The sequence below is a fragment of the Triticum urartu genome, chromosome 5 (assembly GCF_003073215.2).
Source record: "Triticum urartu cultivar G1812 chromosome 5, Tu2.1, whole genome shotgun sequence".
In the NCBI taxonomy this organism is placed as follows: Eukaryota; Viridiplantae; Streptophyta; class Magnoliopsida; order Poales; family Poaceae; genus Triticum; species Triticum urartu.
Window position 1 is genome coordinate 625,770,506 of NC_053026.1, and position 16,031 is coordinate 625,786,536.

General features: G+C 46.3%; 1 pseudogene; it reads right to left on the reverse strand.

Annotated features, from left to right (window-relative positions):
- Positions 1-12,277: 12,277 nt before the first annotated feature.
- LOC125508919 lies at positions 12,278-15,615 on the reverse strand (annotated as a pseudogene).
- Positions 15,616-16,031: the final 416 nt, after the last annotated feature.

Genomic DNA, 16,031 nt, shown 5'->3' on the forward strand with positions numbered 1-16,031 from the left:
TTGCCATTTCATGAAGCATCCCTTTTTGCCCTTGCCCTTCTTGAAACTAGTGGTTTCACCAACCATCAACAATTGATGCTCCTTCTTGATCTCTACTTTTGTGGTGTCAAACATCGCGAATATCTCAAGGATCATCATATATGTCCCTGATATATTATAGTTCATCACGAAGCTCAAGCAGCTTGGTGGTAATGACTTCGGAGAACCATCACTATTTCATCTGGAAGATCAACTCCCACTCGATTCAAGTGATTGTTGTACTCAGACAATCTGAGCACAAGTTCAACAATTGAGATTTTCTCCCTTAGTTTGCAGGCTAAGAAAATCATCGGAGGTCTTATACCTCTTGACGTGGGCACGAGCCTGAAATCCCAATTTCAGCCCTCGAAACATCTCATATGTTTCACGACGTTTCAAAACGTCTTCGGTGCCTCAACTCTAAACCGTTTAACTGAACTATCACGTAGTTATCAAAATGTGTATGTCAGATGTTCGCAACATCCACAGACAACGTTTGAGGTTCAGCACACTGAGCGGTGCATTAAGGACATAAGCCTTCTATGAAGCAATGAGGACAATCCTGATTTTACGGACCTAGTCCGCATAATTGCTACTATCAACTTTCAACTAAATTTTCTCTAGGAACATAACTAAACAGTAGAACTGAAGCGCGAGCTACGACATAATTTGCGAAGACCTTTTGACTATGTTCAGGATAATTAAGTTCATCTTATGAACTCCCACTCAGATAGACATCCCTCTAGTCATCTAAGTGATTACATGATCCGAGTCAACTAGGCAGTGTCCGATCATCACGTGAGACAGACTAGTCAACATCGGTGAACATCTTCATGTTGATCGTATCTACCATACGACTCATGCTTGACCTTTCGGTCTCTTGTGTTCCGAGGCCATGTCTGTACATGCTAGGCTCGTCAAGTCAACCTAAGTGTTTTGCATGTGTTCCGAGGCCATGTCTGTACATGCTAGGCTCGTCAACACCTGTTGTATTCGAACGTAAGAATCTATCACACCTGATCATCACGTGGTGCTTCAAAACGACGAACTTTCGCAACGGTGCACAGTTAGGGGAAACATCTTCTTGAAATTTTAGTGAGGGATCATCTTATTTACTACCGTCGTTCTAAGCAAATAAGATGCATAAACATGATAAACATCACATGCAATCAAATAGTGACATGATATGGCCATCATCACTTTGCTCCTTTGATCTCCATCTTCGGGCTCCATGATCATCATCGTCACCAGCATGACACCATGATCTCCATCATCATGATCTCCATCATTGTGTCTTCATGAAGTTGTCTCGCCAACTATTACTTCTACTACTACAGCTAACAGTTAGCAATAAAGTAAAGTAATTACATGACGTTTATGTTGACACGTAGGTCATAAATAAATTAAGACAACTCCTATGGCTCCTGCCGGTTGTCATACTCATCGACATGCAAGTCGTGATTCCTATTACAAGAACATGATCAATCTCATACATCACATATATCATTCATCACATCCTTTTGGCCATATCACATCACATAGCATACCCTGCAAAAACAAGTTAGACGTCCTCTAATTGTTGTTTGCATGTTTTACGTGGCTGCTATGGGTTTCTAGCAAGAACCTTTCTTACCTACGCAAGAACCACAACGTGATATGCCAATTGCTATTTACCCTTCATAAGGACCATTTTCATCGAATCCGATCTGACTAAAGTGGGAGAGACAGACACCCGCTAGCCACCTTATGCAACTAGTGCATGTCAGTCGGTGGAACCAGTCTCACGTAAGAGTACGTGTAAGGTCGGTCCGGGCCGCTTCATCCCACAATGCCACCGAATCAAGATTGGACTAGTAACGGTAAGCATATTGAAAAAAATCAACGCCCACAACTACTTTGTGTTCTACTCGTGCATAGAAACTACGCATAGACCTAGCTCATGATGCCAATGTTGGGGAACGTAGCATAAATTCAAAATTTTCCTACGTGTCACCAAGATCTATCTATGGAGTCATCTAGCAACGAGGGAGGAGTGGATCTACATACCCTTGTAGATCGTGCGCGGAAGTGTTCAAGAGAACAGGGTTGATGGAGTCGTACTCGTCGTGATCCAAATCATCGATGATCCTAGCGCCGAACAGACGGCACCTCCGCGTTCAACACGTACGGAGCAGCAACGTCTCCTCCTTCTTGATCCAGCAAGGGGAAGGAGAGGTTGAGGAAGATGGCTCCAGCAGCAGCACGACGGCGTGGTGGTGGTGGAGCTGCAGTACTCCGGCAGGGCTTCACCAAGCTCTATGGAGGAGGAGGATGTGTTGGAGAGGAAGAGGGAGGCACCAAAGGCGTGGGTTGAGAGGCCCTCCTTCCCCCACTATATATAGGGAGCCTAGGGGGGCGCTGGCCCTAGGAGATCCAATCTCCTAGGGGGGCGGCGGCCAAGGGAGGAATCCCTCCTCCCCAAGGCACCTAGGAGGTGCCTTCCCCTTTTGGGACTCTTCCCTTCCTTATCTCTTGGCGCATGGGCCTTTTGGGGCTGGTGCCCTTGGCCCATATAGGCCAAGGCGCACCCCCTACAGCCCATGTGGCCCCCAGGGCAGGTGGCCCCACCCGGTGGACCCCCGGGACCCTTCCGGTGGTCCCGGTACAATACCGGTGACCCCGAAACTTGTCCCGATGGCCAAAATAGCACTTCCTATATATAATTCTTTACCTCCGGACCATTCCGGAACTCCTCGTGACGTACGGGATCTCATCCGGGACTCCGAACAACATTCGGGTTACTGCATATACATATCCCTACAACCCTAGCGTCACTGAACCTTAAGTGTGTAGACCCTACGGGTTCGAGAGACATGTAGACATGACCGAGATCGCTCTCCGGTCAATAACCAACAGCGGGATCTGGATACCCATGTTGGCTCCCACATGCTCCTTGATGATCTCATCGGATGAACCATGATGTCAAGGACTTAATCAATCCCGTATACAATTCCCTTTGTCTAGTGGTACGATACTTGCCCGAGATTCGATCGTCGGTATCCCGATACCTTGTTCAATCTCGTTACCAGGAAGTCTCTTTACTCGTTCCGTAACACATCATCCCGTGATCAACTCCTTGGTCACATTGTGCACATGATGATGATGTCCTACCGAGTGGGCCCAGAGATACCTCTCCATTTACACGGAGTGACAAATCCCAGTCTCGATTCGTGCCAACCCAACAGACACTTTCGGAGATACCTGTAGTGTACCTTTATAGCCACCCAGTTACGTTGTGACGTTTGGCACACCCAAAGCACTCCTACGGTATCCAGGAGTTGCACAATCTCATGGTCTAAGGAAATGATACTTGACATTAGAAAAGCTTTAGCATACGAACTACATGATCTTGTGCTAGGCTTAGGATTGGGTCTTTGTCCATCACATCATTCTCCTAATGATGTGATCCCGTTATCAATGACATCCAATGTCCATGGTTAGGAAACCGTAACCATCTATTGATTAACGAGCTAGTCAACTAGAGGCTTACTAGGGACATGGTGTTGTCTATGTATCCACACATGTATCTAAGTTTCCTATCAATACAATTCTAGCATGGATAATAAACGATTATCATGAACAAGGAAATATAATAATAATCAATTTATTATTGCCTCCGGGGCATATTTCCAACAGTCTGTACATGCTAGGCTCGTCAAGTCAACCTAAGTGTTTTGCATGTGTAAATCTGGCTTACACCCGTTGTATTCGAACGTTAGAATCTATCACACCCTGCTTCGAAACAACGAGCCTTTGCAACGGTGCACAGTTAGGGGGAACACTTTCTTGAAATTTTAGTGAGGGATCATCTTATTTATGCTACCATCGTTCTAAGCAAATAAGATGTAAACATGACAAACATCACATGCAAATCATAAAGTGACATGATATGGCCAATATCTTATTGCGCCTTTGATCTCCATCTTCGAGGCACGGCATGAACACCATCGTCACCGGCATGACACCATGATCTCCATCATCGTGTCTTCATGAAGTTGCCTGGCCAACTATTACTTCTACCACTATGGCTAACGGTTAGCAATAAAGTAAAGTAATTACATGGCGTTTTCATTGACACACAGGTCATAAATAAATTAAGACAACTCCTATGGCTCCTGCCGGTTGTCATACTCATCGACATGCAAGTCGTGATTCCTATTACAAGAACATGATCAATCTCATACATCACATATATCATTCATCACATCCTTTTGGACATATCACATCACATAGCATACCCTGCAAAAACAAGTTAGACGTCCTCTAATTGTTGTTGCATGTTTTATGTGCCTGCTATGGGTTTCTAGCAAGAACGTTTCTTACCTACACAAAACCACAACGGTGATATGCTAATTGCTATTTACCCTTCATAAGGAACCTTTTCATCGAATCTGATCCGACTAAAGTGGGAAAGATAGACACCCGCCAGCCACCTTATGCATCAAGCGCATGTTAGTCGGTGGAACCAGTCTCATGTGAGCGTGCGTGTAAGGTCGGTCCGAGCCGCTTCATCCCACAATGCCGACGGATCAAGATAAGACTAGTAACGGTAAGCAAATTGAACAAATCATCGCCCACAACTGCTTTGTGTTCAACTCGTGCATAGAATCTACGCATAGACCTTGCTCATGATGCCACTATTGGGGAACGTAGCAATAATTCAAAAAAATTCCTACGTGTCACCAAGATCAATCTAGGAGATACTAACAAGGAGAGAGAGGGAGTGCATCTTCATACCCTTGAAGATCGCTGAGCGGAAGCGTTACAAGAACGTGGTTGGTGGAGTCATACACGCAGCGATTCAGATCGCGGTCGATTCCGATCTAAGCGCCGAACAACGGCGCCTCCGCGTTCAACACACGTACAGCCCGGGAACGTCTCCTCCTTCTTGATCTAGCAAAGGGAGAGGAGAAGTTGAGGGAGAACTCTGACAGCACGATGGCGTGGTGGTGATGGAGCTCGTGGTTCTCCAGCAGGGTTTCGCCAAGCGCTACAGAGGAGGAGGAGGTGTAGGAGAGGGGGAGGGCTGTGCCAGGGGAAGGGTGCGGCTGCCCTCTCTCTCTCCCTCACTATATATAGGGGAAGGGGGAGGAGGAGGCGCCCTAGGGTTTCCCTAGGGGAGGGGCGGCGGCCACAGGGGAAACCCTAGATGGGTTTGGGCGCCCCCACCCCTAGGAAACTTGCCTCCCAAGCCGGGAGGGGTGGCTGCCCTAGGGGAGGCGCCCCCATCTCTCCAGGTTACGTGAGATGGGGTGGGAGGGGCGCTCAGCCCCTTAGTGGGCTGATGTCACTAGTGCAGAACCGGGCAATAGCACCGGTTCGTAAGGCCCTTTAGTGCCGGTTCCATAACCGGCACTAAAGTGTGGTCACTAAAGGCCCCCCTTTAGTACCGGTTCAGCACGAACCGGTGCTAAAGGGCAACCATGTGGCACGAGCCAGCTCCGGGGGCCGGGAGCCCTTTAGTACCGGTTGGTAACACCAACCGGTACTAAAATGTTTGGGGGTTTTTTGGTTTTATGATTTCTTTTTCATTTAATTTTGTGTTTTCCATTTTAATTCTTTTTTGTTTGCTGGTATTTTACGATACTAAACATTGTACACGTTATGCATATATATATAAATAGAATTTCTAGTAGAACCAATCATATATATATCATCAATGTCTCACAAACCACCATATTAATTCACACATACACACCTGTATAGCTATATACAATTTCTCCTACATATGCATGTTGCCTTCGGAGCCAGTGGCATTAGCCTAATTGGTGCCTTTGGAGCACGATGACAATTGTAAGTGGTTCATGACCTGGTCGATGGGGGTGGTAGCGGGTAATAGTATTCTCCCTTCGGATTTATGACCTGGTCGAGCAAAAATCCCGCTATTTCCTCTTGAAGTGCTTCTACGCGCTCCGTTTCTATGAGCTTGTCCCGCACCTCTTTGAACTGTTAAGAAGGAGATCAATATGCATGTGTATTAGTTGTGTGACTAGATATCGATAATGGTGTAAAAATTGTGAATAGTGTTCTGACAAGCGTACCCATTCCTGTCTTTGAGATCTGCTCCTTTCGGATGCCATCATGCGAATGTTCTCGCAAACGCAGAATGCACACAGATCAGTCCCCTGCGCCTGCTTTAGGGCCTTTATTACAAGAATGGAATTTAATTTGATCAGGTAATAATTAATCAAGCATGATAATTAAAGAGATGGAAGCTAGCTAGCTAGCTAGTACTACTTAATTACTTACCTTGGGTCGAAACCATTTCAGCTGTCGTTTCCATTCGCCTTCCGTGACGCTGATGAACCTTGCCCAAGCCCTGCCCGCCGACAAAGAAAATGAATAAAGGGGTTATTAAATAGTTCATATCATGAAATGACGAACTAAATAGGCCGAGATATATAGTTAATAATGATTGAAATTACCTGTTGACTATCCCAAACAAGATGTTATAGTCACTATTTGCTTTGAGTAGTGAGTCCAGTATTTGAACTGTTCCGGCGTCAACTTTAATGATACACAAGATCCAGTGAAATCTGCATGCACACACGTTTGCATGTCTTAATTAAGCGGGCATATGTAAGCAAAAACATGTAGCTAGCTAGTAGGCAAAAACAGAGAATTTGTAGTACAAGAAAGTGTGACTCACTGGAAGTTGTAAGGAAGTAGTATATCTTCATTGTATTTGAGGCGCTTCAAGAACTCTAGCATGCTGTCCTCTACCTGCTTTTCATAATGCTTGTTTATTTTCCATGTGTATTCATTAACGGTGTTTGGGTCAATGAACCCAATGCCATAGCGTCCACCTTTTCTCATTTCATACATCTTCATCCTGCATAATACCACAGAAAAGAATATAGTGAGGATAATTACAGGTAATGATTAATCAAAAGGATCACTACAACTAGCTTGAGACTTAAATTACAGAAAGAAATCACTTACAGACAATAGCAACTGACGATAGATTTGTCGAGTGCGTCTTGATTGTATAACTGAAACAGTTCAGAATACTCAATGGTCACAACATTCTCATGGTAGTAATGATCCTTCTTGACTTGCACCATGAGGGACTCTCGATCGGATCTCTTGGTAATGTCCATGTACCATTGATGCAATTCATACATTCTCGTTGGGAGCTTCTTGACCTCTTCTGGCTTGACCAAAGGTTGGCCCCGGGCATATTTCCGTTTTATTTCCTCCTCTGTAAGCACAGGCATGTCCTCGATCTCAAGGAGTTGTCCAACAGTGATTTTGAGAGTTTCAGCCTGCATTATATGCTCCTGGGTTATTACCACATCGCCCACCTCGGGAAAGTAAACTGTTTGCCCACAATAATATTGGGCGCGCGTACTGTCACGTGTTGTTCGTGGCACAACAAGAGGGGGGGTCGATTGCGCCGCCTGTTCTCCCAGTTGGGCAACGGTTTTCCCGCATTTTTTGACAGCTGCTTGTTGTTTGCTCGAGCTCGAGCTCGCCTTCTTCTGTAGACGTTGTCGATGTAACTTCCTGATGTGGCGCTCATAGTCTGTGTCAACAGGCTTAGGAGCTGGTGGTTGAGCCATACGAATGAAGTGGTCAACTACTTCCACAAGCACTTTCTCCCTTGGCGGCGGTGGCGGTTTCGGTCCAAAATGGGCGTCGACTTCTGCTCGCACTATGGCATTGGTTTTCTCCTCGGTCCTGTCGTAAGCCCTCTCAGGAAGAGGAGTAGTGAGGTTTGGACCATATTTATATCGCTTGCCTCCGCCTGTACTTCCTGTACTATGACCTCGACTCGTACCGCTACGCACCATAGCTACGGGGTGTCTCTTCTGCGATTGCTGAGGCGGCGGAGACGGCTGATGGGGCTGAGTTGGACGAGGAGGAGTGGCCTGAAGCTGTGCCGGACTTGCAGTGGCCTGAGGTTGTGCCGGACTTGGAGGAGGAGTGGACGTCTGACGCTGTGTCGGACTTGGAGGAGGAGTGGCCTGACACTTTGCCGGACTTGGAGGAGGAGGAGTGGCCTCACATGTTGGTGGACTTGGAGGAGCGGGAGTCTGCTGACTCGGTGGCGGACTTCGACGAGGAGTCGGGTGACGCGGTGTCGGTGGCCTTCGAAAGATGATGCAATCCTTTCTCCATAGGATGATACGATGTTTGGCATCTCCGAGTGTGTGCTCCTCGTCACCTCCAGGAATGTCAAGCTCTAGCCCTGAATATTGGTCCACCACCTCATCAACCACGACACGAGCATAGCCTGCTGGAATCGGGTTGCAATGGAAGGTTGCATCGGGGGAATTTGTATAAGCAACGTCGTCCGCCACCTTCAAGGATATGTTCTTAATTTTGAAGTGTAGCTCGCAGTTAGTGTTCTCCGCGATATCATCCACGGGGTATCTATCCAGCATTGCGTCAAACGGGGCGGAACCCATGCTGCTTCTCGGCATGGATGGGGCGGTGGTATCCAATGCTGGATCATCCGCTAGCTGCTGTAGCTGCTGAGACCCCCTTTGCTGGCTAACTGAGTCGATCTGCTCCTGCTGCCGCTGGAATTTGATTGCCAAGTCCGCGTGCACTGATTCTAGGCCTTGAAGGCATTCATAGTCGAGCTTCCTCTGCTCCTCCTCCATCTTCCTCTTCTTCTCCTCCGCAATCTTCTTTCTCGCACGGGTTCTGTAGTCGGCGTTCCAGTCCGAAAACCCCTCATACCACGGAATAGCGCCCATGCCTCGTGTTCTTCCCGGGTGTTCAGGATTTCCCAGGGCACGCGTAAGCTCGTCGTTCTCTCTGTTGGGCTCGAACAACCTAGATCAAGCCTCTTCTATTGCAACAAGTAGCTTATCTTCGGCTCCATCCAGACATGCCTTCTTGGAAACTTTGCATGTCTTCGGGTCCAACTCCCCCCCATGCGCATAGAACCAAGTCCTGCACCTGGGGGGCCAGCTCAATGTTTCTGGAGTGACACTTGCATCCAGCATCTCTTTCTCAGACTTATCCCACTTAGGCATTCCCACCGCATAGCCACCTGGCCCCAGCTTATGGAACTTATCCTTTTTTGCGGCATTGGCCTTGTTTATTCTTGACCGTTCCTTAGATAATTTTGAATCCTTGAATTTCACGAAATCGTCCCAATGAGCACTTTGATTCTCTAGTGTTCCCTCGAATACTGGAGTCTTCCTTCCTCCCTTGACGTACTTGTCCCATTCACGATTCTTGTGGTTCTTGAATGCAACTGCCATCTTCCTAAGAGCGGCGTCCTTGACTTTCTGCACATCTGCTTCTGTGAAACGATCTGGTAGGGTGAAATGTTCCATGAGAGTATCCCAAAGCAGACTTTTTTGCCTATCGTCGACAAAAGTAAGATCTGGACGTGGCTTTGCTGGCTTTCTCCATTCTTGAAGGGAGATCAGGAGTTGGTCCTTCACAAGAACTGCGCACTGACGAACGAACTTGTCCGCAATCTTCTTAGGTGCTAATGGTTCGCCATTAGGTTTGATTGCCTCGATATTATACTTTACGCCCTCCTTCAACTTTTTGTTCGGGCCTCGTTTCGTCCTGTTGCCTGAAGATTTGCTCGATCCGGATGGCTGAAAGAAGAAAGATCGATTCGTTAATATATCTTCAACTCATTTAAAACATGTGATGATCACCAGATGCCTGCTTATATAAATATATATACCTCTTCGGTGTTGTCATAATCGTAGTTCATGACTTCATCAATTCGGTCGTCGCGATCGAATATCATATCACCCTCTCTGGTGTTGTTTAGAAATTCGGAGCCGTCATAATCTTCTTCATTCTGATCATCATCTGGCCCGCGTATTATATCGAACATGGTCTGTTCTCCCTCTCTGTTGGTATTGTCCGCCATAGCTTTTATTTAACTATGCCAAAAGAAATATAAAACAATTTAGTATTCAAATTACATCGTCTCGAATAATAGATATAATCTCGAATACATCATCTCGAATAATAGATATAATCTCGAATACATCGTCTCGAATAATAGATATAATCTCGAATACATCGTCTCGAATAATAGATATAATCTCGAATACATCGTCTCGAATAATATATAATCTCGAATACATCGTCTTGAATATTATATATCGAGTACATCACTGGCTAGGTAGCTAATAAAGATCGAATACTACAGAAGAATCTAGGACACTCGCGGTTCCTGCGGCGCGGGCGGTGGACACCCAAAGAGAAGGAACTCTCACAGGATCATAGCTGAAGTGAGATCCCTGAAGAAACTGCCAGGTATTGGAGAACCCGCCGCCCTCTAACGCAACCATGTAGCGATGGACGTGCTCCTCCACCTCCCTGACACGGCGACGTACCACCTCCGGCGGGGCCGGCTCCCTCTGCACCGAAACTGGCCCACGCGAACGCCACCAAATGAGATCAGGGTCGACGACGGGACCCGGGGCCGGGTTCCTCATTAAGCGGCGCGCCCCTCCAGGCAGCACCTCCCAGTGCCAGCCCAGCGGAGCCCAGTCCCGGACATGGGTCAGTCGGACGTCGTCGCGGACGGGTCGACGGCGAGGATGCGGGCCGGGCATCGTCGAGAACAAATACTAGCTATATGCCCGCAAAAATTAACATTTTTTTAATGATTGGATTTTGATAACTAAAATTTCTAACATTTCTATATAACTAACATTTCTAATATTTCTAGAACTAAAAAAAAGAAAAATTTCTAACTTTTTTATAACTATTTCTATAACTAAAAAACAGAAAATTTTCTGACAATTCTAACATTTCTAACTATTCTAACAATTCTAACATTTCTAACTATTCTAACAATTCTAACATTTCTAACTATTTCTAAAAAACAGAAAAATTTCTAACAATTTCTAAAAAATAGAAAAATTTCTAACAATTCTAACTTTTTTATAACTATTTCTATAACTAAAAAACAGAAAAATTTCTAACAATTCTAACATTTCTAACTATTCTAACTATTCTAACATTTCTAACTATTCTAACAATTCTAACATTTCTATTTCTAAAAAACAGAAAAATTTCTAACAATTTCTAAAAAATAGAAAAATTTCTAACTATTTGTATAACTAAAAAACAAAAAATGTATGTGTGTATGTGTGTGTGTGCGCTCACCGGCGAGGTGAGAGGCGGCGGGGGGCGGCGACGGGCGCGGCGACGACGGGGATGATGACTACGGGGACAGGGACGGGGCGGCGATGACGGGGACGGGGACGTACGGGCCGGGGCGGCGACGATGACGGGGACGTACGGGGCGGCGACGACGGGCCGGGACGGGGCGGCGGTGACGACGGGGACGATGGGGACGGGGACGACGGGGCGGCGACGACGGGGACGGGGCGGCGACGGGGGCGGCGACGAGAGGATGGAGACGTACAGGGGGCGCGGCGGGCGACGGTGCAGAGGAGAAGAAGCAGATGAGAAACTAAAATTTTCGTAAGTGTTGTTTATATAGGAGGGGCCTTTAGTACCGGTTGGAGCCACCAACCGGTACTAAAGGCCTGTTTTGGCCAGGCCAAGCGGCGGGAAGCGACCCCCTTTAGTACCGGGTGGTGGCTCCAACCGGTACTAAAGGCCCCCCCCTTTAGTACCAGTTGGTGCCACGACCCGGTACTAAAGGGGGTGCACTGGCGCAGGTGCGGTGCGGCAAGTTTAGTCCCACCTCGCTAGCCGAGGGGCGACCGCACTGGTTTATAAACCCCCGTGCGGTAGCTCTCTCGAGCTCCTCTCCAAAGCAGGCCTACTGGGCCTACATGTTCTGTGCTGCCCTGTTGGCCTACTGGGCCTTTGTGGGCCTGCATCCTGGCCCAACAACAGGTTGGGTTTCTAGTCGTATGCCGGCCGCTTTGGCCTAGTAGGCGGGCTTTTTTTATTTTTTTACTTTATTTATTTTTGAGTTGTTTTTTGTGTATTTAGAGTTTCTTTGTGAATATTTTGCTTTAGGTACAAAAAATTACAAACTTTCTGTTAGTGCCCGTAGTTTTCAAATTTGAATAGTTTAAATTTTGAATTATTTGAAATTAGTGTGAATCACTAGTTTGTGAATAACTTAACTTTAAAAATCAGTAAAGGCATGAAAGAATTTGTTTGCACATAAAATTTCTTCGCGTTTCAAATGCCAAAACACATAATTAACTACCCTAACTATTACAGAGATTCCCTTCTGGGTGTGAAACACAGAAGAAAGTGATGATAGTGAAGCCGATCACATCCCAGATCTTTGGGTGTGAAACTTTTTCTTCGCGTGTGTCCCTTTGCGCCGTAACCATGGAAAATCTTCATCATTTAACGAGATGCTCGGGTCAATATTCACTGTGAATGGAGCAATTTCATCAAACTTTTCATAATCTTCTGACTTGTCTGTCTTGTCATCCACTCCCACGATGTTTCTCTTCCCAGAAAGAACTATGTGCCGCTTTGGCTCATCGTATGATGCATTCGCTGCCTTATCTTTTCTTTTTCTTGGCTTGGTAGACATGTCCTTCACATAGAAAACCTGTGCCACATCATTGGCTAGGACGAATGGTTCGTCTGCATACGCAAGATTGTTGAGATCCACTGTTGTCATTCCATACTGCGGGTCTTCCGTTACCCCGCCTCGTGTCATATTGACCCATTTGCACCGAAACAAAGGGACCTTCAAACCACGTCGATAGTCAAGTTCCCATATGTCCTGTATATAACCATAATATGTTTCCTTTCCCGTCTTGGTTTCTGCATCAAAGCGGACACCACTGTTTTGGTTGGTGCTCTTCTTATCTTGGGCGATCGTGTAAAATGTATTACCATTTATCTCGTACCCTTTGAAAGTCATTATATTCGAAGATGGTAACTGGGACAGCAAGTACAGGTCATCTTCAATAGAGGTGTCATGCATGGTACGTGTCTGCAACCAGCTGGCGAAACTCCTGGTTTGTTCACGTGTAATCCAGTCATCAGACCGCTCCGGGTGTTTGGAGCGTAGCAAATTCTTGTGTTCATCCATATACGGAGCCACCAAGGCGGAATTCTGTAGAACTGTGTAGTGTGCTTCAGTGAGAGAATGTCCGTCCATACATATTATTTGTTCCCCTCCTAGCATGCCTTTTCCATCCAGTCTGCCCTTATGCCGCGATTCAGGAACACCAATCGGCTTAAGGTCAGGAATAAAGTCAATACAAAACTCAATGACCTCCTCATTTTGACGGCCCTTGGAGATGCTTCCTTCTGGCCTAGCACGGTTATGAACATGTTTCTTTAAGACTCCCATGAACCTCTCAAAGGGGAACATATTGTGTAGAAATACAGGACCCAAAACGTTAATCTCTTCGCATAGGTGAACTAGGACGTGCGTCATGATGTTGAAGAAGGATGGTGGGAACACCAACTCGAAAATGACAAGACATTGCACCAAATCATTCTCTAACCTTGGTATGATTTCTGGATCGATTACCTTCTGAGAGATTGCATTGAGAAATGCACATAGCTTCACAATGGCTAATCGAACGTTTTCCGGTAGAAGCCCCCTCAATGCAACCAGAAGCAGCTGCGTCATAATCACGTGGCAGTCATGAGACTTTAGGTTCTGGAATTTTTTTCTCTGCCATGTTTATTATTCCCTTTATATTCGACGAGAAGCCAGACGGTACCTTAATACTGAGCAGGCATTCAAAGAAGATTTCCTTCTCTTCTTTGGTAAGAGCGTAGCTTGCATGACCCTGATGTATGCCGTCTTTTCCGTGCATACGTTGCTGGTCCTCTCGTGCCTCAGGTGTATCTTTTGTCTTCCCATACACGCCCAAGAAGCCAAGTAGGGTCACACAAAGATTCTTCGTCACGTGCATCACGTCGATTGCGGAGCGGACCTCTAGGTCTTTCCAATAGGGCAGGTCCCAAAATTATAGATTTCTTCTTCCACATGGGTGCGCGTCCGTCAGCGTCATTCGGAATAGGTTGTCCACCAGGACCCTTTCCAAAGACCACCTTCAAATCCTTGACCATATCATGTACATCAGCACTAGTACGGTGGCGAGGCTTCGTCTGGTGATCCGCCTCACCTCTGAAATGCTTGCCTTTCTTTCTTACGGGATGCCTGCTCGGAAGAAATCGACGATGTCCCAGGTACACATTCTTCTTACAATTAGCCAAATATATACTGTCGGTATCGTCCAAACAGTGCGTGCATGCGCGGTATCCCTTGTTTGTCTGTCCTGAAAGGTTACTGAGAGCAGGCCAATCATTGATGGCCACGAACAGCAACGCCTTTAGGTCAAATTCTTCCCCCATGTGCTCATCCCACGCACGTACACCTGTTCCATTCCACAGTTGTAAGAGTTCTTCAACTAATGGCCTTAGGTACACATCAATGTCGTTGCCGGGTTGCTTAGGGCCTTGGATGAGCACTGGCATCATAATGAACTTTCGCTTCATGCACAACCAAGGAGGAAGGTTATACAAACATAGAGTCACAGGCCAGGTGCTATGGTTGCTGCTCTGCTCCCCAAAAGGATTAATGACATCTGCGCTTAGACCAAACCATACGCTCCTTGCGTCATCTGCAAACTCCTTCCCGTACTTTCTTTCGATTTTTCTCCACTGCGACCCATCAGCGGGTACTCTCAACTTTCCGTCTTTCTTACGGTCTTCTCTATGCCATCGCATCGCCTTGGCACGCTCTTTGTTTTGGAACAAACGTTTCAACCGTGGTATTATAGGAGCATACCACATCACCTTGGCAGGAATCTTCTTCCTGGGGTGCTTGCCCTCGACATCAGCAGGGTCATCGCGGCTGATCTTATAGCGCAATGCACCACATACCGGGCAAGCATTCAAATCCTCGTACTCACCGCGGTAGAGGATGCAATCATTAGGGCATGCATGTATCTTCTGCACCTCTAACCCTAGAGGGCAGACAGCCTTCTTTGCTTCGTACGTACTCTCGGGCAATTCGTTGTCCTTTGGAAGCATATCCTTTATCATTACTAGCAACTTTCCAAATCCCTTGTCAGATACACCATTCTCTGCCTTCCACTGCAGCAATTCCAGTGTGGTGCCCAGCTTTTTCTTGTCACCTACGCAATTCGGGTACAACAATTTTTTGTGATCCTCTAACATGCGCTGCAACTTCTTCTTCTCCAAATCACTTGCGCAGTTTCTCTTTGCATCGGCAATGGCCCGACCTAGATCATCAACAGGCTCATCTGATGCCTCTTCTTCAGCTTCTTCCCGCATTGCCGGCTCAGCTTCTTCCCACATTACCGGCTCAGCTTCTTCCCCCATTGTTGTATCATCGTATTCAGGGAACCCATGGCCAGGATAGCTGTCGTCATCCTCTTCTTCTTCATTGTCTTCCATCATAACCCCTCTTTCTCCGTGCTTGGTCCAAACATTGTAGTGGGGCATGAAACCGGACTTAAACAGGTGGACGTGAATGGTTCTTGACGTAGAGTAATTGTGACCATTCTTACAGCGAGCACATGGACAAGGCATAAAACCATCCGCCCGCTTGTTTGCCTCAGCCGCAAGCAGAAAAGTATGCACGCCCTCAACGAACTGGGGAGAGCATCGGTCATCGTACATCCATTGCCGGCTCATCTTCATTACACAACACCGAATAGACCAAATTAATACAAGTTCATACATAAAGTTCATACAACACTTAAATGCAACAAACAAATAACTCTCTAGCTAAAGCATTTAAATGCAACAACAAATACAATCAAGATCGCAACTAAGGTAACAATGGATCCAACAGCATAATGATACCAAGCCTCACTATCGATGGCATATTTTCTAATCTTCAAGCGCATTTTCTCCATCTTGATCTTGTGATCATCGACGACATCGGCAACATGCAACTCCAATTCCATCTTCTGCCCCTCAATTCTTTTCAATTTTTCTTTCAAGTACTCGTTTTCTCTTTCAACTAAATTTAACCTCTCGACAATAGGGTCGGTTGGAATTTCTGGTTCACATACCTCCTAGAAAAAATTTCTATGCCAACTTGATGG